The sequence below is a fragment of the Podarcis gaigeae genome (assembly GCF_964106915.1).
Source record: "Podarcis gaigeae genome assembly, chromosome: 14".
Classification (NCBI taxonomy): domain Eukaryota; kingdom Metazoa; phylum Chordata; class Lepidosauria; order Squamata; family Lacertidae; genus Podarcis; species Podarcis gaigeae.
This window is the reverse complement of record NC_139690.1, coordinates 41669023-41693444: the sequence shown is the minus strand read 5'-3', so window position 1 is coordinate 41693444 and position 24422 is coordinate 41669023. Positions and strand designations below refer to the sequence as shown.

The 24422-nt window shown below is 44.9% G+C and overlaps 1 long non-coding RNA gene across 1 annotated transcript; it reads right to left on the bottom strand.

The window, feature by feature from the left end:
- Nucleotides 1-278: 278 nt before the first annotated feature.
- On the bottom strand, nt 279-24422 carry LOC310831395. The gene is made up of 3 exons (XR_014557848.1): nt 24157-24422; nt 22617-22745; nt 279-581 (listed from the first exon to the last, which is right to left on the bottom strand). It is a non-coding gene; the product is annotated as an uncharacterized lncRNA (long non-coding RNA).

The window sequence follows — 24422 nt, the reverse complement described above, 5'->3', positions numbered from 1 at the left end:
GCAGTTTGAAAGCACAAAGTGCAAGTAGATAAATAGGTACCACTCTGGCAGGAAGGTAAACGGCGTTTCCGTGCGCTGCTCTGGTTCAACAGAAGCGGCTCAGTCATGCTGGCCACATGACCCAGAAGCTGTACACCAGCTCCCTCGGCCAATAAAGCGAGATGAGCGCCGCAACCCCAGAGTCAGTCACGACTGGACCTAATGGTCAGGGGTCCCTTTACCTTTTTATGTATTATTATTATTGTTGTTGAATAGGGTGTCCCTATTTTCACTGGGAAAATGTTAGAGAGTATGTGGTGATAGATAAATACATATTGCATTGTGTAGCCCTCCCTCAACGGCATCTTGGAGGTGAATTTAGGCACAGTGCTCTGAAGTGGCCTTAAAGTCTGGTTCATCAGTCGTGCCTCTTGGCCTGAAATTAGTAACCATATCGGATCCGTCTCCATGGGGGATGACAAGGAAGACAGCGTAAAAGGAGATGTTTATGGGCCACCCAGGATGAAGAAGGCTTCACAGCATTCTTTGCTGAGACCGGTCACTGGAGCGTTCTTGGCACATCTTGGGAAGAAAATGGAAATCTAAGAAGGAAGGAAACAGTGGGTGGAATACAGATTAAAATCAAAACAAAACCTGATGCTGTCTATGATCGCTGATATGAATAGCAGTTTTGTATACCAGCGTGGCTTAAATGCATATCAGCCAATGGCCATGCTCGTCTTAGGGAGAGAGAGAGCACCCTTCATCTGCATCCTGTCAGGAACGAGTCAGATCCAGGGACAAAGCCAAGATCACAGGAACAGGAACTGGGCCAGCGAGCGGCAGATTTATCCACATGCACCACACTTGTCATCGGGTCCTGGGAGGAAACTGATACTCAGCAGATAACAGGCCTGCGGAGCCAAAGAATCAAGTTGCAGCATGTACAACTCAATTCTGTATTTCTGCATATTTGTGCACACTCACATGTACCAATGTTGCACTAATCCATTAAAGCAGAAATGTGGATTTCACAATGTAAATCGAATAATTGTGGTGCGTCACATGCATGTTATGGTCAGCCGTTGGCATTCTGTTTCCCCTTACAAGAGCATCAGGCGTTCTCTAAGAGCCAAACGGCGTATTAGCTTACTGAGGCGACAGATCATTCTTATTAAAGAAAACTAAATCTAAAAGTTTAGAAATAACAATTTAATTATGTTAGAAATAAGAGAGAAGAAAACAAGGGCATGGTTCTATCATTTGTGCTCCAGCATATTAGAGCTGATAAACCTACATTCCTAAGAAACATGTTTCATTATCTATATGTATAATAAATGCAAAGTAATAAGAAGTTAATTAAAGGAGCAAAAATGGAGGCACATTCTAACATAGCCCAAATTTGCTCCTTACATTTAAAGCTGAATCGTGCCACTTCAAACCATCCTGGCTTCCTCCCCACAATGCTGAGAACTATACTTTTGTAAGGGTGCTGGGAATCTTTAGGAGGCTCCTATTCCCCCCCCCCCCCCCGAGAGCTACAATTCCCAGAGTTCCCTGCGAAGAGCAATTTTGGAAGCATATGTAATGGCACCGTGCCCCCAAAGATCAGAAATAATGGGAATGTCATAATGGGAGTTCCAGAAAGTGATGTCATCCACTTTAAACGATGACTTTTGAAGATCAGGAAAGCTAAATGCCTCAACAGTTGCGGAAGTTTAGCTAGAGCAACGGACCAGGGTCTCTGAAGCCCAGAATCCCCTGCAAAACAATGGCTCCTTTCTCCCTTCTCACGACTTCACTTTCCAGAAAGTGCGGAGGGCCAAAGTTCTGGCTTTCGAAAGGCAGCCTCTGCAGGCATACCAAAGACAACCGCCTCCCTTTTTTAAAAACACACACACACACACACCATTTTAAAAAAGTTAGAGCATTGTATTCCAACCCAAACTGCGGTGGAATTTTATAAGGCTAAGTGACACCACCCTTACAACAGACCCCTCTTCCCTTCAACTGCTCCCCCCAATTGATTTATGGGAAATCACAGCTCTTGTCACCAGACTCATTACATCTCCGGCTTCATAAGCCCAAAGATACTGCCAGATAGAGAAGGAACAGCTAATGACGCTTTCAAGGAATGGCTTTAACTGGTTGACACATTGAATGTGTGTCCTCCTGATATCTGAGTGGCATCAGGCTCCCTGTGTTTCTGCTTGGGCCACACAAGCAGCAAGATAAGCCCCACGATGACTAATCTAGATGACTAATTCTGGATCGAGAACTGCAGGCAGGCGTGAGGGCAGGGGATCAGGCTAGCTTCTCTTATCTCGCCACTCATTCATCTTCCAAGTGGGAGAGATTAATTAATAATCTGACCACTTCAGGACTAGGGAGAGAGGGATCAGTTTGTTCCATGTCTATGTCCATTTTCCAACTGAACAGTAAAAGAAATTCACAATAATATTCATTTTTAAATATGTATCTAGAGCAGTGTAGGTATACACACACACACACACACACACACACACTGCATTTTCATTTTTTACAATGTGTTTTTGCACATTTTCTCAGCCAGCAACTGTATCCCATCTTTCCTGACCGTTGACCATGTACCGGGGGAGTTGGAGTCCATCTAGAGGAGTATCTCCCAAACTTGGGTCTCCAGCTGTTGTTGGACTACAACTCCCATCATCCTAGGTATCAGTAGTTAGGCATTATGGGAAGTGAAGGCCCACCTAAGTTTGGGAGACCCTGATCTAGAGGGCCAGAGGTTCATCACCCCTTGTCTAGCATATAGGGAACGCTCTGTCATCTTTCACATTTGCAAGAAAGGAGCTGGAGAACCCCTGGGTTATGACTTGCTATGAATGTGTCTCCATTCATACTTTACGTGGAGAGGCACCATTGAGGTCTCCATACTAACTACCATGCAAGTCCATGCAAGACAGGGGTGGGGGACCTTCTTGACCTGGTTGGCAAGGTCTTTATGCACCAAGCAACCAACAAGCCAACTGTGACAGGCGGCTGAGGCCACCTGTCTGTCAGTCATCTGATATCATGATGATGTCAAGTAACTGGTGGAAGGTTCCACCTGCCTGTCATCATTGACCAATAGTGTCCGAGGAGGAGTCTGCTCCACCAGCAAGTTGGCCACAGAGAAAATTATTATTATTATTATTATTATTTATTTATTATTTATACCAAGCCCATCTGGCTGGGTTTTCCCCAGCTGCTCTGTGCGGCTTCCAACAAAATATTAAAAATACAATAAAACATCAGACATTAATAACTTCCCTAAACAGGGCTGCCTTCAGATGTCTTCTGAAAATCAGAGTTGTTTATTTCCTTGACATCTGATGGGAGGGCGCTTCACAGGGCAGCAGCACATTTGTTGTTGTTTAGTCGTTTAGTCGTGTCCGACTCTTCGTGACCCCATGGACCAGAGCACGCCAGGCACTCCTGTCTTCCATTACCTCCTGCAGTTTGGTCAGACTCATGTTTGTAGCTTCGAAGACGCTATCCAACCATCTCGTCCTCTGTCGTCCCCTTCTCCTTATGCCCTCCATCTTTCCCAACATCAGGGTCTTTTCCAGGGAGTCTTCTCTTCTCATGAGGTGGCCAAAGTATTGGAGCCTCAGCTTCAGGACCTGTCCTTCCAGTGAGCACTCAGGGCTGATTTCCTTAAGAATGGATACGTTTGATCTTCTTGCAGTCCATGGGACTCTCAAGATTCTCCTCCAGCACCATAATTCAAAAGCATCAATTCTTCGGCGATCAGCCTTCTTTATGGTCCAGCTCTCACTTCCATACATCACTCCTGGGAAAACCATAGCTTTTACTATATGGACCTTTGTTGGCAAGGTGATGTCTCTACTTTTTAAGATGCTGTCTAGGTTTGTCATGGATCCCATCATGGACCACTGCCTTGCTGTGGCGAAGGGGCTTGAAGAACTTAGAGAAGCTATGAACTATGCTGAGTAGGGCACCCAAGATGAACAGGTCATAGTGGAGAGTTTTGACCAAACGTGATCCACCTGGAGGAGGAACCGGCAAGCCACTCCAGTATCCCTGCCAAGAAAACTCCATGGACAAAGACAACAGGCATATAAAAGCAGCACATAGCTGAATGCAATTCTTGTCCTATCAGCTGATGAGCAGGAGGTTTGATCCTGCTCTCTGCAAAGGTCTTCTTCACCGTTGAGTTACATTTTCCCTCTCCATATCAGCTGACATCACCCTGTAATGTCAGCTGACTGAGAAGTGGACATGGTTTGGGAAGGAAATGGCATTGCAGGCCAAATTGGATCCCACCCCACCCCCCGCACTCAAAGATTGGCCAAGCGGCCAGAGCTTCTCCACCCCTAGCATAAGCTCTGTATTTCCAGCTCATGTGGCTAGAAGTTTGTTTATTTCTTTTTCTTTTTCAAATTTTATTAATTCCATTTAGACATAAAACATGCAACAGCTGCATAAATTGAGAATTAAAATAAAATGGCAGTATATGCTCAGATAAATGTTCCCAGCTGACTGCCCCCAGGAAGCCCATAAGCAGGACATGAAGGGAACATCCCACCCATTTATTTTTTTGGGCTAGAGCAGCCTTCCACAACATGCTACTCTCTGGATACTTTGAACTACAACGCCATGACTGGAGCTGGGGGAAGTTGTACCCCAACAGCATCTGAAGGATCCCAGGTTGGCAAGACTGAAAAAAAAATAATAACAAGAAACAAGGCAAACATAGCATGTGGAATAAAACAGATGTAAACAAAAGAGGCTTCAAACAATGAAACAATGTCTGGTTTGTCACAGTGTTTGGGAAGTGTTGGAACAAATAATAAAATAATAATAATATGCCACTACTAATCCTGGAGGCTATATTAAACATGCCTCTTAAGAACAATTGTTGGGGAGCAAACACGGGAGAGGGCTATTGTCCTCGTGTCCTGGTTGTGGGCTTCTCAAAGGCATCTAGTTGACCAATCGGATGTTGGGTTACATAGGTCTTTGGCCTCATCCAGCAGGTCTCTTGTTAAAGAAATGAAGAGAGAAGAGGGCGCTCAGTGGTAAGAAGGCATTGCTTTCCATTCTGTCCTGTATCCATCGCACACAGCACTGCTTCCATGCAGCTGCAGTTCATCTTCCTCCAAAGACTGCATCACTCATCTCACTGTCTGCTGTGTTGAAATTATGTCACTTATGTAAGTTACATTATCCCATCCCATTCCTTTCAGTGCAAAGGAAACAGTGCAGAGCAGGGAGGGAAACACAATTGATTTATTCGAAACAAAATTTAAAAATTCCTTCCAGTAGCACCTTTGTTGTTGTTTAGTCGTTTAGTCGTGTCCGACTCTTCATGACCCCATGGACCAGAGCATGCCAGGCACTCCTGTCTTCCACTGCTTCCACTGCAGTTTGGTCAGACTCAGTAGCACCTTAGAGACCAGCTAAGTTTGTTATTGGTATGAGCTTTCATGTGCATGCAAACTTCTTCAGATACAGTCATACCTCATGTTACGGACGTTTCAGGTTACGTGTTTTTGGGTTGCGGACTGTGGGAAACCTGCTCATGCATGTGCAGAAACACTAAATTGCACTTTGTGCATGTGCAGAAGCGCCAAATCACACCGACACCAGCGCAGACACGGCGCTTCAGGATGTGAACGCTGTGGGTTGCGGATGTGCCTCCATCACGGATTACGTTTGCAAGCCGAGGTTCCACTGTGCACTGAAACAGAAGTCACCAGACCCTTATATATAGTGAGAGGGTGGGGAGGGGTATTACTCAGAAGGGTGGTGGGAATGGGTGATTGGCTGACATGTGTGGTAAGCCATCACCCATACCCACCACCCTTCTGAGTAATACCCCTCCCCACCCTCTCACTATATATAAAGGTTTGGCGACTTCTGTTACAGTGTATCTGAAGAAGTGTGCATGCACATGAAAGCTCATACCAATAACAAACTTAGTTGGTCTCTAAGGGGCTACTGGAAGGAATTTTTTTAATTTTGTTTCAACTACGGCAGACCGACACGGCTACCTACCTGTAACTTAGAACAATTGATTTAGGTTATTGTTTGCTGACTAAAAGCAGCAACAACAGCAAACACTGATTTTATTTTCTGGATTGGTTTCTGTTTCAGGCATGGAATAAATAAGCAAACATCAGCCATTTCCTCTCCCATTTCTGAATCCTCTGACATCCCTCCTTTAGGCTTTGCTCTGTCCAAACTGACCCCTTTTAAAAACTGGCCAGAACACTTGTTTACCCTCTTACGCAACCAACATAAATGTTGGAAGGTATGATATCAGGAAAGAGGGAATGAAATCTAACAGGTGGAGAGAGGAGTGGGAGGGGTGTGCAAGTATTATTATTATGGCAACCCTGCCGTGTCAATTGCTATGGGAACCAAAGAGTTCTGTTCTGCAGTTCCTTCTGCCACCTACATAAAAGAGAGTGACTTAAACAGCAAGATAACCCCTCCAGCTGAGTTCTGTTCCTGTAATGTCTGGCAGTGTTTAAATGAACTCATGAAGGAAAGTGTTGAGTAGCGAAAGACAAATGACCTTCCCCATCTGGGAAAGGTCTCTGCATCTTTCAAGCGACACTGTCTGCTCTGAAGCAGAGCTGAAAAGAAAAAGGAGGAATGGGAAGAGAGGCGGAAAAACCCAAATCAAATCAAACAGAAGGCGATGTCAGGCTACAAAGGGGCCGGTGACCTTGTAAAGACAGAGGGCAGGGGAATCCATGGCTGAATCTGTGCACTGGAAGAGAAAAAAAAGCTAACTAATGAGTCTATGGTTGTGGCTCCACAGTGGACGGTGAAACAGGAAAGACAGAAATCATAACACCAGGGTTTGGTTGAATAAGAAAGCTTGACTCAGGCCAAAATCTTCCATCCAGAACACCCGCTCAGTGGAGCTGATCTGGCCCACATCTCTTTATTTATATCAATAGGCAGTGTTATAAATGAAGAGATCAGAGCTGGATTACCTTCTGTGCTAAGTCTGCTTTGGAATGAAGGACAACGGGTCCAATATACTGCAGAATGGAAGCCCAAAGGCAAACCAGAGATGCTTGAATATATTGCTCTTCTCTTCCCCCTTGACAATATTCTTGTAGCTTGGGCAGTGGTGGCTATTTGCGGAGGGGGGGGGGATTCAAAATGCTAGGAGTCTGCATTGGGAATATGCCAGCCATATTCTTTGTTCTGCAAAATGTTCTTGAGGCAAAGGAGGCAGGGTGGGAGGCGGAGAGAAGTCTACTACTGCTATTTCATGTTATTGCCAGTAGACATTGTATCTAAAAGTCCTTGCCTGGGGTGGAGGGGGAACGTTTGGGACTTATACTCTGTAACTGGATGGTCAAAATAGTGATGGGAATAGACATCAGGGCAGGTTCAAGTATGGTGAGATTCAGAAGGGTCCTTGATTTAGAGCCTCTTGACAAGGATAAGAGAAGAGAAGGGAAGGGAAGGGAAGGGTTGGGTTGCTGGATGAATGAGGCTGCAATCATGTAGTCCAGGTGTAGGAAACCATTTTCAGACTGAGGGGCCTTGCTCACTCTACCTAACGGTAGGGCTGGCCCAAACTCTGTAGCCAGGAAACATTAGCAGGAAGCTGATATGTGCCATGACTATTATATATCTGAGGGAGGTGGAAATGAGGTCACTGTTGTGATTCATTGAGGTTAGGCTGGGTGCCAATATGTTACATCCCATTCTAGCCTTACTCAGAGTAGACTCATTGTTGTTAATGAGCATGACAAACTTAGGTTCATTCATTTCAATGGGTCTACTTTGCATAGAACTTAGTTGAATAGCACTCAATATTTTTGCTGGTAGAGGTTTTTTTTAATGTTATTCTATTAGCTTTTGGTTTTTAAAAGCCCTAATGTTTATATGATTTCAGTGATGGGTTTTGACGTTGACATTTCATTGTATTTTTCCTTTGTAACATTTGCAGACCCCTTTTGGAGGACCTTTGGTCTGGGGGCGAAATCAACAATTTGCAACCTAGTAATAATAATGAATAAAACACGAGAAGTGGCTCACCTTTGCATTCTTTCCTATGTCCTCCCTCCCATAAAGATTACGAATATCTGGGTCCAAGGAGAAAAGGCACCTGAGGCCCAGATCTCAAAAGGCAAGCTGTTCCTCCCGAGCCAAGAGGATTTCTCTGCAGTAACACCAGCCGTGTAGGTTTTATGGCGTGTAGGGGCAAGGAGTACAGAATCCCTGTGATCGTTCAAAAGTTTGGGAGCGAAGGCTTTGCGCTGTAATGTGTTTGACCCTTCCTGAAAAGATCACCAACCAATTATCTTCCTAACAGCTCAGGAGATTAGCTGAACTCTATTAGTATACATCTGTATGTTCAGGCTGTGAGTTTTAACTAGCAAGAGGACCACCTACAGCTTGCCCAGCAAGACCCCCACACACTTAACTCCAGTGGCCTGGTATGTAGCCACTTGGAAAAGACGCAGGGGTTTGTTTTTTCCCACCCCCCTCGGACAAAACTAAGTCATGAATACAACTAGAGGGTTCTAAACAGCTCCATAAACTAGCTGCCCTGGCCCCTCTTAAATTTGACCACAGTGCTTAGCAGAGACTGACATTGTGGGGAAATGAGACAGAGATGCTTTTCTGTTTCTCTTAACCAGTGCCGGATTTATGTATAAGCTAAACAAGCTATAGCTTAAGGCCCCGAGAGTGGGGCCCCCCAAAAAAAATTAAAGGGGAAAAAACTGGATGTACATTTTCAAAACATAAGGAAAAAAGAAATAAAATAAAACCTACATACAGCAACAGTGTTTTGTGTTGTGTAGGCCTCCTATGATGTAAGCAATGGGCCCCGCCTGCTAGCCTGCTCCCTAAAATATCACTGGTTTGCTCATATCTATATATAGGGTGCCTACATTCTGCATGGACTGGTTGCAGGGCAAATATTAGCTCCATAAATTACCATATAGCATATATTCAATACAAAAAAACAGTGACAATTTGTTGTTGGCAAAGACAGCTGGACATATAAAGGGCCCCATTACCTTCAGTAGCTTAGGGCCTCATCAAACCTAATTCCGGCCCTGCTCTTAACAGTAAAATTCGGGAACATCAGATGAAGATGGAGTGCGCAGGCAGGCCAAAGGAAGCAGCGCTTCATATGTCGCAAAGCTAAACGATGCACTTGAGTCCCACAAGTTGTAGTGGTGGCCACCGACTTGGGTGTCTTTAAAGTGTCTTGGGTGTCTTTTTTTAGCAATTCACTGAATCACCTGGGGAATGGGACCAAACACATGCAAAATAGATATGGATCAGAGATGGACTAGATTTGTTTATTTGTTTGATTGACTGATTATAGATACAAGTCAAGAGTCTTTTTGTAAACCGCTTTGAGAGGTGAGGGAGTTACAATTAAGTAATTTATAAATTTAAATAAATTAATGATGCCTAGTTCTGCAGTAATGCTTCTGAATACAGTGGTACCTCGGGTTAAGAACCTAATTCGTTCTGGAGGTCCGTTCTTAACCTGAAACTGTTCTTAACCTGAGGTACTACTTTAGCTAATGGAGCCTCCCGCTGCCGCCATGCCGCCACCGCACAATTTCTGTTCTCATCCTGAAGCAAACCCAAGGTACTATTTCTGGGTTAGCGGAGTCTGTAACCTGAAGCGTCTGTAACCTGAAGCGTCTGTAACCCAAGGTACCACTGTACAGTACCAGCTGCTGGGAGCCACAGGATGGGAGAGTGCTGTTATGCTCAGGTGATGTCTGTGAGTTTCCTACAGGCATCTGAGTGGCCACTGTGAGAATAGGATGCTGGAGTAGATGAGCCATTAACTCTTGTTACGTTCTTACTTTATCTAACAAGGTTTATATACCACTTTTAATTTTTATTTTAAAAAAACCTAAACAGTTTACATAAAATATCATATATAAGCACTGATAAAACCAGACCTTTTAAAAAACACCCACAACCAGGTAGACATAATAAAATTATCAAAACCTAGATAAAATCAGCAGTTTTAAAAACAATAAAGATAATCCAATTACATGGCTGGGTAGATGTGCCTAAACAGGAAAGTTTTAGCAGCACGATTAAGGTGCCTACTTAATATTATTTGGTTATGATTGATATATTGATTGCTGTTGTCGCACACACAAAATAGCCCTGCATGATCTAAGTGTCTGTCTTTCAACCTGTCTCCTTGAAGCTTCGATTTCCTGTAATAATAATTGCTGCTGCTCGGTTGGCTAGCTTGGGAAGAACACTTACCGGACCATGATGCTAAACATCCTTCCATTGGTATTCACGAGCTTTTAAAGAGCACTCCTTGCCACATTCAGTGAGCCATTTAGGGTCGAGAGGAACTAAGTGTAACTCACTAAAGCAAGCCCTGTGATAGGTGAGATGAGGGGCAGAGCACATATTTTCATGCAGAAAGATCTCCATCCACTTCCCAGCACTTCTCCTTAAAAGAAATTCTGGAGGCAGAGCAGGGAAAGTCCCCGAAACCCTGCAGTGCTACTGCCATTTAGGAACGCAGAGTCAGACCATTGGTCAATCTAGTTCAGTATTGTCTACCCTGGTTAGCAGCAGATCTCCAGGGCTTTGGTCTCCAGCCTTACCTGGAGGTGTCAGGGATCGAACCCAGGACCTTCTGCATGCAAGGCAGTTGCTCTACCACTGAGCTATGGTCTTGGTGAGATGGACCAGTGGTTGGCTCAGTACCATGTGATCCCACTGCAAGGCAGTCAGGGAAGCTGTCTTATCCGGAGTCTGACCATTTGCTCATCTAGCCCAGTACTAGCCATATTACTCAGTGCAGAGGCATTTAAATTAATGCACCTAAATGAGTCAGGTCCATTAATGTCGGTGGGTCTACTCTTGAGTATGACCAGCATCATATACAACCCATTGACTGGCAGTGGCTCTGCAATAATTATTGTTGTTTTGTTGTAAGATGGCCAGGAGAGGTGGCCATGTACATTTAATAAGGGACTAAAATTCTATTACGCCAGCATGGTGTAGTGGTTAAGAGGGGTGGACTCATAATCTGGTGAATCGGGTTCGCTTCCCCGCTCCTCCACATGCAGCTGCTGGGTGACCTTGGGCTAGTCACACTTCTCTGAAGTCTCTCAGCCCCACTCACCTCACAGAGTGTTTGTTGTGGGGGAGGAAGGGAAAGGAGATTGTTAGCCGCTTTGAGACTCCTTAAGGGGAGTGAAAGGCGGGATATCAAGTCAAAACTCTTCTTCTTCTTCTTTTTCTTCGTTTTCTTCTTTTTCTTCTTCTTCTATTTTCTGGTTGCAGAATTACAAAAATTTATTACCATTATTATTATCATCTTTTTCATTATCATCATCAGTCTTTATTATTTATTTATTTATACATACATACATACATACATACATACATACATACCCCACCCATCTGACTGGGTTTCCCCAGCCACTTCAGACATTCAGTCATTGAATACACAGATCAGGCACTGAATTTTATTATTCTACCGAACTCAAGGATGAAATAGTATTATTATATATCATCTCCAAGCATTCATAATAATCATATATACAGTCTTTAAGCATAGTATTAAAAATAATTCTATTTCATGCTTGAAATGCATATAATAATAATATTTAATGCTTGGACACAAAAATGCTAAATATTGTTATATGCAGTTTTCAAGCTTCCATAATAATAATAAGACATGCATTCTTCTAGCATGATATAATGGTGATGCCATTTAATGCTTGAATAATGATATGATTAATAATTATAATAAGATCAACATCAGTCTAGGTGCATGCCACATAATGGAATTTCACACTCCCGTAGAAGATTCCCTTCAAGGCTTCCATATTGCTCCTGTCATAATCAATCAGGATCCAGTGCCAGCCACCTCGAATGGCGTCTCCAAAGAGCGGCCTCCGTTCTCTCCTGGCGTGCAGCGAAAACAAATAAGCAGGGCTGCCCACCTGCTCCCGGGCCGCTTTGTCATATGCAATACTTTCAAGGTGCGACGTTTGCCTGTCACCGTGATTTCTGGAGGCTGATGCAGGGGAGGGAAAGAACATCTGCTGCAGCTACTCTGCCACCAGCCTCATTAAGATGAAAAGATGCCACCACATCTCATCTTGAAAGCTGAGATGTTTTCAAAAGTTTGAGTCTGCAAAAAGAGCAGGCAACCCACTAGGGGAAGCACTGTGGTTCAGCAGCAGAGCACATTCCCGGCCCCACGTTCAATTCCCAGCCTCTCCAGGTGAGATTGAGAGAGAACCCTGCCTGGAATCTTGGACAGCAGCTGCCTACCAGAGTTGACAATACTGTGCTTGATGGACTAATGGTGTGAATTTGGTGTAGAGCAGCACTTTCTGTTCTTCCCTACCTGCCCGCGGACTGTCTCGCAAGAGTGGTGCATTCTCTGGTTATCTCCTGCTTGGACTACTGCAATGTGCTCTATGTGGGGCTACCTTTGAAGGTGACCCAGAAACTACAACTAATCCAGAATGCAGCAGCTAGTCTAGTAACTGGGAGTGGCTGCCGAGACCACATAACACCGGTCCTGAAAGACCTGCATTGGCTCCCAATACACTTCCAGGCACAATTCAAAGTGTTGGTGTTGATCTTGAAAGCCTTAAATGGCCTCAAAGGCCCAGTATACCTGAAGGAGCATCTCCACCCCCATCGTTTGCACGCACACTGAGGTCCAGCACTGAGGGCCTCCTGCAGTTCCCTCATTGTGAGAAGAGAAAGTTACAGAGAACCAGGCAGAGGGCCTTCTTGGTAGTGGCGCCTGCCCTGTGGAACACCCTCCCACCAGATGTCAAAGAAATAAACAACTATCTGACTTTTAGAAGACATCTGAAGGCAGCCCTGTTTGGGGAAGCTTTTAATATTTGATGAATTGTTGTATTTTAATATTTTGCTGGAAGCCACCCAGAGTGGCTGGGAAATCCAGCCAGATGGGTGGGGTATAAATAATAAAATTAATAATAATAATAATAATAATAATAATAATAATAATAATAATAATAATAATAATTTTTTATTTATACCCCGCCCTCCCCAGCCAAGGCCGGGCTCAGAGCGGCTTACAAGCAATAATAAAAACAAGATGAATGATTACAACTTAAAAACAAAAATAAAATACAACATTAAAATAATGGAACATTAAAATATTAAAATGTAGCCTCATCGCAGGAGAAGGAAAAGAAAGAAAGAGGAGGAAGAGAGAGAGAGAGAGAGAGAGAGAGAGAGAGAGAGAGAGGGAATCAAATTGGCTCCAAGCCAAAGGCCAAGCGGAACAACTCTGTCTTACAGGCCCTGCGGAAAGAAATCAGATCCTGCAGGGCCCTGGTCTCATGAGGCAGAGCGTTCCACCAGGCCGGAGCCAGAGCTGAAAAGGCCCTGGCTCTGGTTGAAGCCAATCTAACTTCTTTAGGGCCTGGGACCACTAGGGTGTTATTATTTATGGACCTTGAGGCTCTCCGTGGGGCATACCAGGAGAGGCGGTCCCGTAGGTATGAGGGTCCTAGGCCGTGAAGGGCTTTAAAGGTCAAAAGTAGCACCTTAAATCTGACCCTGTACTCCACCGGGAGCCAGTGCAGCTTGAAAAGCACTGGGTGAATATGCTCCCATGGCAGAGACCCCGTGAGGAGCCTCGCTGCAGCATTCTGTACCCGCTGGAGTTTCTGGGACAGCTTCAAGGGCAGCCCCGCATAGAGCGAATTACAGTAGTCAAGCCTGGAGATGACCGTCGCATGGATCACTGTGGCCAGGTCGGGGCGGGAAAGGTAAGGGACCAACTGCTTGATGCGGCGAAGGTGGAAAAATGTCGCCTTGGCTGTTGCTGTAACTTGCGCCTCCATGGAAAGGGAGGCATCAAGGATTACACCCAAACTCTTAACGGAAGGCAATGGCACTAATTGGGCCCCCGCAAGAGAAGGGAGTTGGTCCCTCATCCCCATGCCATCCCGACCTAGCCATAGGACCTCTGTCTTTGAAGGATTTAGTTTCAATCGGCTCCCACGAAACCATCCAGCCACAGCTTCCAAGCATCTGGTCAGTGTGTTCGGGGCCGAGTCAGTGTGGCCATCCATCAGCAGATAGAGCTGAGTGTCATCAGCATATTGGTGACAGCCCAGCCCATAGCTCCGGATAATCTGGGCAAGGGGGCGCATAAAGATGTTAAAAAGCATCGGGGAGAGAATTGCGCCCTGCGGCACTCCACACACCAAGGAGTGGCGCAACGACATTTCCCTCCCTAATGCCACCCTCTGTCCCCGACCAGAGATAAAAGAGCACAACCAGTTACGGGCTATGCCCTATATCCCTACGTCTGCAAGGCGGTGGTCCAGAAGATCATGATCAACCATGTCAAAGGCTGCTGACAAATCTAAAAGGATCAGCAGTCCTGACCCGCCTCGATCCAGTTTATTACTATTATTATTATTATTATTCCCCTGTTTTCAGGGTGGTTCTCTGGCTCCTTTGACATCGAACTGGAGGTGGGGTGTAGCCTAGTGGCAGCGCATCTGATTTAAATTAAGAAGCCCCCAGGTTGAACCCCCAGGATCTCCAGATAGGGCAGGGGAAATCTCCTTTCTGAAATCCCAGAGAGCTCCTGCAAGTCAACATACATTCAACAAACAGGGGAAATCAGCAAATCCCAGGTGTTGTCAATACTCTTTTGCCATGAATCAACCAATTATAACTGATGGGTGGTGCATCCTCAATGGGCCGCCATGTTTTTGAAATTGAACCAGCTATAAAAATATGAGTGCAAAGCATATTCCTTGTCCATTTCTTCCTCCCTCTTTACGTTTGCTGGGAGAAGTCAAGTGCCCAGACCAGAGTGTCTGAGGGGTCATTCCATTTATCAGTTCTGGCACTGGTTGCTTCTCACTGACTTTTTGGGTTCTGATTCTTCAGCCGTTGTCTCCACTTGTAAGTTCCTTTGAACAAGCAGGAATGGGTACATCTGCCAATTTTGGCTTATCTTGGTTTCACATTTTTCCAGTCTGAAGTTCAACTTCTCCACATTTCTATATCAGATTGCATTTTTTTAAAATAGTTCTCATGAAAATTCATCAGCAGTTTACTGCGAATTTCCCCTAATATACACAATTTTGCAATTTTGCCTAACCTACACATTTTTTGCAAAACAATTCTCCCTAATATAATGCATGATTATGCTTTATTTTCATTAATGTGTGTGTTCCTGTGCTCCCCTCTTTTACCCCAGTATATGCATTCTTGTACATGCTACTTGACCAGAGAACTTGTTCTGTAAAATTTGAACAATTTTGAAGGATGGTTGTGTCTTGGTTTTCATGTGGTTTCGGAAATTGTGAATTAAGCAGGTTCGCCTTTAAATGCAAACTGAGTCAGAATTTCTCCCCCATCCCTAGTCCCAACCAAATTCAGAAATTCCACTGAAAATAAACAAATCAACTGACCAGTCAGGAAGGGGATGTGTGGAAATCCACTTCATTTCCAGCTGCCACTCTACCGGAATTTACCCCTTTAAACACACTTGAAAACTTACTAAATTTAGAGGGGAAAACACTGACTTGGGCACTGATGTAGGATGAACATTTAGTTTCTCGCCCTCTGGACCTTTCTGAAGCCCCATCTGTGCCGTACATTTAAAGCAGTCTCGTGCCATTTTAAACAGCCATGGCTTCCAGCTAAGAATCCTACAGCTCTGTGATATAAACAAATAGAATAACGTTTTATGCAAAGTTCCCCTTCCAGCAGGTACACCCTGAAAAGTTCTAGGCTGCCTACAAAAGTCAAGTATCCTTGCATGGATATATGCTCCCTGTATATTTTCAAGGCACACACCCTTTCTCTCTCTCTCTGCTACCATGAGGACTAGGAGCATGAAAATCCTCCTCCTCCTCCTCCTCCTCATCATCATCTATTATTTGTACCCCGCCCATCTGGCTGGGTTTCCCCAGCCACTCTGGGCGGCTTCCACAGAGACCAAAAATACACTAAAATGTCACACATTAAAAACATCCTTGAACAGGGCTGCATTCAGATGTCTTCTGAATGTCAGGTAGTTGTTTATCACTTTGACATCTGATGGGAGGGCGTTCCACAGGGCGGGTGCCACTACCGAGAAGGCCCTCCACCTGGTTCCCTGTAGCTTTGCTTCTCGCAATGAGGGAACTGCCAGAAGGCCCTCGGCGCTGGATCTCAGCGTCCGGGCAGAACGATGGGGGTGGAGACGCTCCTTCAGGTATACTGGACCAAGGCCGTTTAAGGGCTTTAAAGGTTAACACCAACACTTTGAATTGTGCTCAGAAACGTACTGGGAGCCAATGTAGGTCTTTCAGGACCGGTGTTATGTGGTCTCGGCGGCCACTCCCAGTCACCAGTCTAGCTGCCGCATTCTGGATTAGTTGTAGTTTCCGGGTCACCTTCAAAGGAAGCCCCACGTAGAGCATAAAGGACATGCAGGGATATCTTTCCTTTTTCTGGTGAAGTTTGTACCATTCAGATCTCTTGCTATTGGTCAGCAAGGGTGAAACGAATGAAGCTTAAGCTTCAGGGCTCCTAATCCCAGAGTGGTTCCAGAAATGACTTAGCCCATCTTGCTTTAAAATGTTGGTTCTACTAGACCAAATTTGAGTCAGATGACTCAATTTGATTTAAAAATTTTTTTGCATGTATTTCAACAATCCCAAAGTTTGAGAGCCAGCAGCACAGATGTTGTGAAGGTGTGGTGATCTGTCATGGAACAACCCCTCTGAAGAAGACAACAGCGGTTATCCAGACCTCGTTGCTGGTTGCAAAGGCTCATGACAGTTCAAGCTTCAAGGCGCCCAGAAATGTCGGTCAGAAAAGCAACTTGCCGGTGATTAATGCAAAGGTGTGAAGCGACATGGAAAGTGAAGGTGATGGACTATCAAGTCGGCTCAGCCAAATGGTGCGCTTGGCTTTTTAATAATAGGTTGTGGGAGCAGCGGCACATTTTCCTGTTTCTTCACCTAAAATATCCCTCGTTGAAAAAAATATCTATTTTCAGAGTCAAATACAACTCAGTGATTCATCATTCCTACAGGAAATTAAAAGGGATCACACCTGGGCTTGACGATATCATAGGCTTTTGCCAAGAAGACTCACAATCAGGAAAAAGGAAGTAATGTTGATTCATCTGTCCCACCGAGAGCCAAATACTGCAGCCACCGACACTGGCTTAGTATTTTGGGGCCTCTCTGCAAACTTAGAGCTGCTTGAAAGACATTTGGTGGTGTGAGGCTGGAACCCAGATTTCAACTGCAGAGTTACAGAGATGTTGAATAAGTCCTTAGTTCATGGAAGGTACAGTAAGAAGAGGCCAGCATTCTTGGAAGTGGAACAGCAAGGATCATTCCATGTTGTAACTCAGGCACAGGCAAACTCGGTCCTCCAGATGTTTTGGGACTACAATTCCCATCATCCCTAACCACTGGTCCTGCTAGCTAGGGATCATGAGAGTTGTAAGCCAAAAACATCTGGAGGGTGGAGTTTGCCTATGCCTGTTGTAACTTAAGGGTTAATTCTGTTAAAGTCAACTAACCAAGAGGGAGCGGGGTGGGTGTATTGCTTAGCAACCAGACAGAGTGTCGTGCTTGCTGAGTAGTACATGCCATGATTGGCTGTGCAGTTCTGAGGGAGGTTTTTTCCCCCTCTGTATGTTTGGTTGAATACCTCCCTGTCCTGTACAAGGCCTCATGTAAGAAAGGCAAAAACTTCCTGCCTATTTCTCTTCACTGGTTTTGTTCAGTTTGCTCGCTAAGGTGCCATCAGGGCTATTCACTCTGAACTCCATCTGTGCCATTTAACAAACCTGAAGTCCATCTACTTCAGCATCTGACAGTAGATGGACTGAACGAGATGGTTCTGGGAAGCCCATAAACTGAGCATGGCACATTCTGCAAGCAACAAATGTGCTCCACCATAACAGTTTATCCTCATCACTGGCATAACATAGAGACACAACCGCGGCCATGTCAATTAATCACTGGGTTTTATTTGTTGTGTTCTCTGTTCATACAGGCATCAACCTTGCATCTGTCTTGGATTAAACAGCCTGAGCTTTGGAGCATGTTCAGATTTGACTTTCCCACTGCTTTTGGGGTACTAGGTGACTAGGTGACCACAGCCATCCAGCTCACACATTTTATCCTACAAAGCAACCTTCAACCTGGTGGCTCCCAACAGATAATTTGGAGTGCAACTCCTGTCATCTTTAACCATTGGCCATGTTTCATAGGACTGGGGGGAGTTCGACTCCAAACACCCGGGAAGGCTGCTACTGAGATCCACCAGGAGTCACCAACACGGCACCTGCGGGCACCAGTATGCCTGCCAGTAACTTCAAACGTGCCTTCATCATCTCCATGAATTTTGTGACTGGTACCCACAGCACTTTCTCAACATTCCAAGGGTAGCATTGAGCTATGTCTTGCTGAAAGAAGACCCACTGAAATTAATGAACCAAGTTAGGTCCATTAATTTCAATAGGCTTACTCTGAGTCCAGTTCAGTTGACTACCACTCCAAATGCGCCCCTGACCCCAAAATGTTGGAGACTTCTGATGTACACAACTTGGAACCCAAAGATATTAAGAGACCCTTATCTGTCCTCCCGAGGGATGCGGGTGGCGCTGTGGGTTAAACCACAGAGCCTAGGGCTTGCCGATCAGAAGGTCGGCAGTTCGAATCCCCACGATGGGGTGAGCTCCTGTTGCTCGGTCCCTGCCCCTGCCAACCTAGCAGTTTGAAAGCACAACAGTGCAAGTAGATAAATAGGTACTGCTCCAGCAGGAAGGTAAACGGCGTTTCCGTGCGCTGCTCTGGTTCACCAGAAGCGGCTTAGTCATGCTGGCCACATGACCCGGAAGCTGTACACTGGCTCCCTCGGCCAATAAAGCGAGATGAGCACTGCAACCCCAGAGTCGGTCACGACTGGACCTAATGGTCAGGGGTCCCTTTACCTTTACCTTTATCTGTCCTTCCCACCCATATTCGCCCATTAAACTGGGACCTGCTTCAGCCAGCTGCTATTCCAGTGGGTGGACCACCTACACTATTAGTCCCCCCCCCCTCCTTCTGCATCTCAGCCTCTGTGGTGCCAGGAAGGGGTCCTCAGCACGCTCTTTACAGGATCTGCTCACGGCGGGAATGACTCAAACACAGCTCCTGTTGATTTCAAAGGGCCTCGCGCAAGATTGTTTCAAAAGCCATTCAACCCTTGATACCGAAAAACCATTTTTCAGCAGCTCTGGGTCCACACAAGTTAATTTTGCTCAAATCAAAAGCTGTCAACAGGAAAGTATGCTGGAGGGAGGGGGGCGGTATGAGTGGGCTGCAGCAGAGGAGCAGAGACTCGCAAAAAAATCTTGTCCAAATCTCATCACATGCACACAGCCTCTTTTTTATTCCACCTGGGCAAATCAGAAAATAGATCTTCTTCATCGTGGAATGAAGACGGATCTGTGCATCTGGCACTCAGAATGCGATTAGGTGGCAAAAAAACCCTCGCTGTGCTGAAAGATACGCCAGCTGCTGAATCGGAGGAATTCACTCCAGCTTGTATTTTTAGCAGATTCCTGCATCTTTTAAAACTGTTTTTCTTGTATCACTCAGGCCCACCTGAAGTATTAAACTAATGCTAAAATCAGAACCCTGAGATGGGCCGCTGAGATACAGAAAAACTGGTTCGGCTGAAGGCACCCGCTGATCATATCTCATTTCCCACCAGATTAATAGCTTTAAAAAACAACATCTCTACAGGTGCACATTGCTCATGTCTTGTGTCTTTATGGTGCTTCAGACTTTGCAGAATAACAGACAAACATATACCTCACAGTAGATAAAATTCTGCTTGGAAAAAATTGTAACATCTCACAGGACTCCAGGATCTGTCACTTTCGCTTAGGATCCAAGCCGTGTGCTTCCCGGGGCAGTGGTTGTGTGATCTAATCATAACTATGTTTATGTAGAGGTAACCGAGTCTAACGAGACTTACACTACTCTCAGGAAAGTGGGGTGGGGTGTGGGTGTGCGGTTGCAATTGGAGCTCTGCATTATTATTGACTATCAGCCACTTAATGAGCATCGCTCGTAAATTCAAAGAAACAAACAAAAAATCAGTGGAATTTTGAAACTAATGGTTAAAATCAATACAGCTTTGAAAAGTTCACTACACCATATTGTTTAAAAATGGTGTCCAACTGTACTCCAACATAGACAGAAAACTGCTCCCTTTACCTCAGGAGCTATCATGCAAACTTTGGTTAACATTGGTGCAGTTTTGAAAGGTTTTTTCCCTCAGAAAATTGTCTTCAGAGGCACTCCAGCTTAACGTTGAACAAAACACTATCGTTTGTTCATTTTGGTAGATATGCAGAAAGTGACAGGGGTCAAGCCAATTACTTCCTTCAAAAGCATAATGCTAAACAATATTAAAACTCATTCCACAATTGCACCCAAAATTAATGAGTGGCAAAATTGGGAGAGGCCATTCAGCAAACGTCCAGAGGAGAACTAAAATTTCCACCAACAGTTCAAAAAGAGCCCAGCAAAGAAATCTGTCAAAAACCTGGCAGAAAATTATTCGCTGAAAAAATTCAGCTCACCCCAGATGCAACTTGATGGCAGATTTGACAGACAAGCTGTTTGGGTGCTTCTCTAGCTGAGAAGGGAAACATTCTCAATGAGGAACACATTATCATTAAGGCAATTGTCTGGGGCTCACCACTGAACATGCCAGTGGTGGGTGGAGCCAGAGGCAAAAGTGGGCGGAGCAACTGATGTAAATTTTACCTTTGTACAGTAGTCTAGTTTCAATTTACATCCACACACCCCTCTCTTTCCTTCATCCAGGCAAGGGTGAGGCATGACCAGCATTTAAGACATATTCCAGTCAGGTAAAAAAACACTGAAGGAGGGTGCGGAGCAGGGGTGGTGAGGAGGGGGGGACCTAGGGAGAGAGGGAGGCTTCCAAGGGCCGGACAGAGAGGTTTTGAGGGCTACATTTGGCCCATAGTCCAGAGGCAAATAATAATAATAATAATAATAATAATAATAATAATAATAATAATAATAATTTATTATTTATACCCCGCCTATCTGGCTGGGCTTCCCCAGCCACTCTGGGCAGCTTCCAAAAAAAATATTAAAATACTGTAATACATCAAACATTAAAAGCTTCCCTAAACAGGGCTGCCTTCAGATGTCTTCTAAAAGTCTGGTAGTTGTTGTTTTCTTTGACATCTGGTGGGAGGGCGTTCCACAGGGCGGGCGCCACTACCGAGAAGGCCCTCTGTCTGGTTCCCTGTAACTTGGCTTCTCGCAGTGAGGGAACTGCCAGAAGGCCCTCGGTGCTGGACCTCAGTGTCCGGGTAGAACGATGGGGGTGGAGACGCTCCTTCAGATATACTGGACCGAGGCCGTTTAGCAATCGCAATCGGCTACAACGGCAGAGTTTTGATCCTGCCCTGCAAACCTCTGTTAAAACTATTTTTTAAAAAGAAGAAGGTTGCAGTCTGCAAAAACACTGGCAAATGTTTCGTTGAAGGATAAAGCTTATGAAACATTAACAGATGTTGTTGTTATCAACTGACATTTTCGATGGCTGCTTGCTTCCTATCCACTGCCAGCCCTTCCAGAATTTCATTTGCTAATTGCCAATCTTGCTGTGGGATTCATTACATTCGAGCTCGAGGAAGTTACGGTGTGGGAGGAAGGGATGGGGGGGGGATAACATGACTCGGCGGGTTTTATTAGCACCTGAAACGATTTGTGGTTTTCTTCAGACTTGGCTTTGAACACGATTCCCACCCCCTTCTCTCCAATTAGGACACCACTTCTCTTGGAATCTAGCATAGATGTCATATCAGTTTGGGTGATCTATAGCAAATGCGCAAAAAAAATACCCAAACCAGTGACTTCTTAAAAAAATATAAAATCCTTCAGCCACCTGTAAGCTAAATTGGTTCTTCTATAAACAAATCTAAAGTAGGTATATCTACCAGACAAGGGAAGCTGAAGAAAAGGGCTGGCCTCTTTGTTGCACTCAAGCAGCTGGTGTTCCAGGAAAGGTGCCAAAACAGCTCGAGGGACTGCTTTTGCCATCTTAAAGCCTGACATGTAGCAACTTCTGTCAAGCCAGCAGGCTGGCACAAGCACTTCCTACCCACAGGGGGCCGTCACAGCCCCCTACCAGGCTCAACAAAATGCAATGAGGGTGTCATGACCCGCTCGGTTTCATCAGGATCTGGCACGGTGGTTTGGCAGCCCCAGCTGCATGAGGAAGAAGAGGAAGGAGAGGAAGCAGAAGGAGCTGGATTTGAAGACTGGCACCCAGAGATGGATGGTGGAGGTTCTCGACCTTTTGACTCCACATTTCAGAGAAGGAGACATTGATCTGCTTGGTCCACGGACCATCCTGCAAAGCACAGAGCCTCATGGAAGAAGGGGAAAGCCTTTGAACAGCCAGTGGTGTTGGCTGAGCAAGTGGTGGACGTAGCATAGCCAGCACCTGAGGGTGCAGCATTGTCCCCAGTGTTATTTTTCTAGAAAAAGAGGTGCCAGAACTCACCATGAACACCTCCCTCCTTCTCTTAAAATAGTAATGGCACCCACCTGAAAGGTGCCAGAATGGAGTTCCAGTGAATTCCAGCTGGGGGGAAGAAGCCCTAATTGTCCCCAAGATCAGGAACCAACTCCATAGACGGGCTGAAGTTGAAGCGCATGTCTACACATGTGGTATTCCTGTAAAGCAACAGAGTGTCGCGAGTGAGCTTGTCACACTTTGCCTTTAAATGCTGGGTGGGAGGGCTGTTGACAACTGTTGGGACATCTTCATTCAGTTCTGCACCTTTTGCCCTGCTGGTATAATTTGGAATTATGACTTCTGAATGAAGGTCTTTTTTCTTACAAGTACAGTGGTACCTAGGTTCTCAAACTTAATCCGTTCCAGAAGTCCGTTCCAAAACCAAAGTGTTCCAAAACCAAGATGCTTTTTCCCATAGAAAGTAATGCAAAATGGATTAATCCATTCCAGACTTTTAAAAACAACCCCTAAAACAGCAATTTAACATGAATTTTACTATCTAGTGAGACCATTGATCCATAAAATGAAAGAAATAAACAACGTGCTGCAGTCGCACAATTACGCAAACAGTAGCTGAACTGGGCTCAACACTGTCACAAAAACAAAACAAAAAGAGCAGCAAAAACAAAAACGCAAAATAAATAGCAAAAACAGACAGACCTCTGTGTAACACTCAAAACGGAGCATGTTTGGCTTCCAAAAGGAGTTCACAAACCAGAACACTTACTTCCGGGTTTGCAGTGTTTGGGTATCAAGTTGTTTGAGTTCCAAGTCATTTGAGAACCAAGGTACCACTGTAAAGGCATCTGTCATTGTATTTTGTACCAGGAGTAAAGCAGGACACATGGCTTGTTGTATTGGGGTTGAGAGAGGAAACAATATGTAGCCAGACCATCAAGCACAACCTTGCTTTATTGCACCAAAGTTAGATTGAGGGGGAGAAACTCCATTCAGCAGCTAGAACTAGAACAGACTACACTTCCCAGTCAGACTTCAATGCACCAACTTAACCCATTAGCTTATGCAAAATGGTCGCCCTAATGATCAAGGATGATGGGGTGGGTGTGTTATAGTTCAACTACATATGGAAGACCATAAGTCTCCCCCTTTCCTGTTCTACACCTCAGATATATTAGCTCTGGAGAAATTCAATTTTGTTTCATTTTAATGGGAAACTACCTAATTGTCACTTATCCAACCCATGCATGAACCGAAATGATCCCTTTAAATTCTCACTCCTCCGAATTTTGCAATGAACTTCGCCAGCCCACCAATGTGTGCAAATATGCATAAATTAGGTGACAGAATGTATACAAATGCACATGTTCATGAAAATGCTGTACAAACATGCATTCTGTAAGAGAAATCTGCTCACAAATATGCACCGGTTGGTTAATATTGCATTTAAAAATGTGTCTCTTAGGAGAGATCGGCGCAAAAATGTTTGCAGATTTGGGCTTTTTTGTTTTCTAATGCAAATTGCTGCTTAAATGTGAGGAACTGGATTTAAGGAGCTGGAATGGACAGATCTTCCTACCTTAGCCAAATCGTTGCAGGGGAAATTCTTACCTGGAGCGAAGGGAAAGTCCCTGGCAACAACGGAGAAATGTTGTTTTGCCGCATGGAAGAGATCATCTGAAGATACTTTTATTACAGGGGCACGCTGGGCAAGGTAACTTCCGAATCAGCAATTAGCTCCTGGCTTTTTCCTCCCTGGTGCAACGAAGGAAAGGTGTTGGCATGCGAAGGACTCCTAAGAGCCTCGCTATGTCTCTAGGCACATCCAGTTCAAATTAAACATTTCCCCAGTGCAGGCCTACACAAGTAAGATGGGA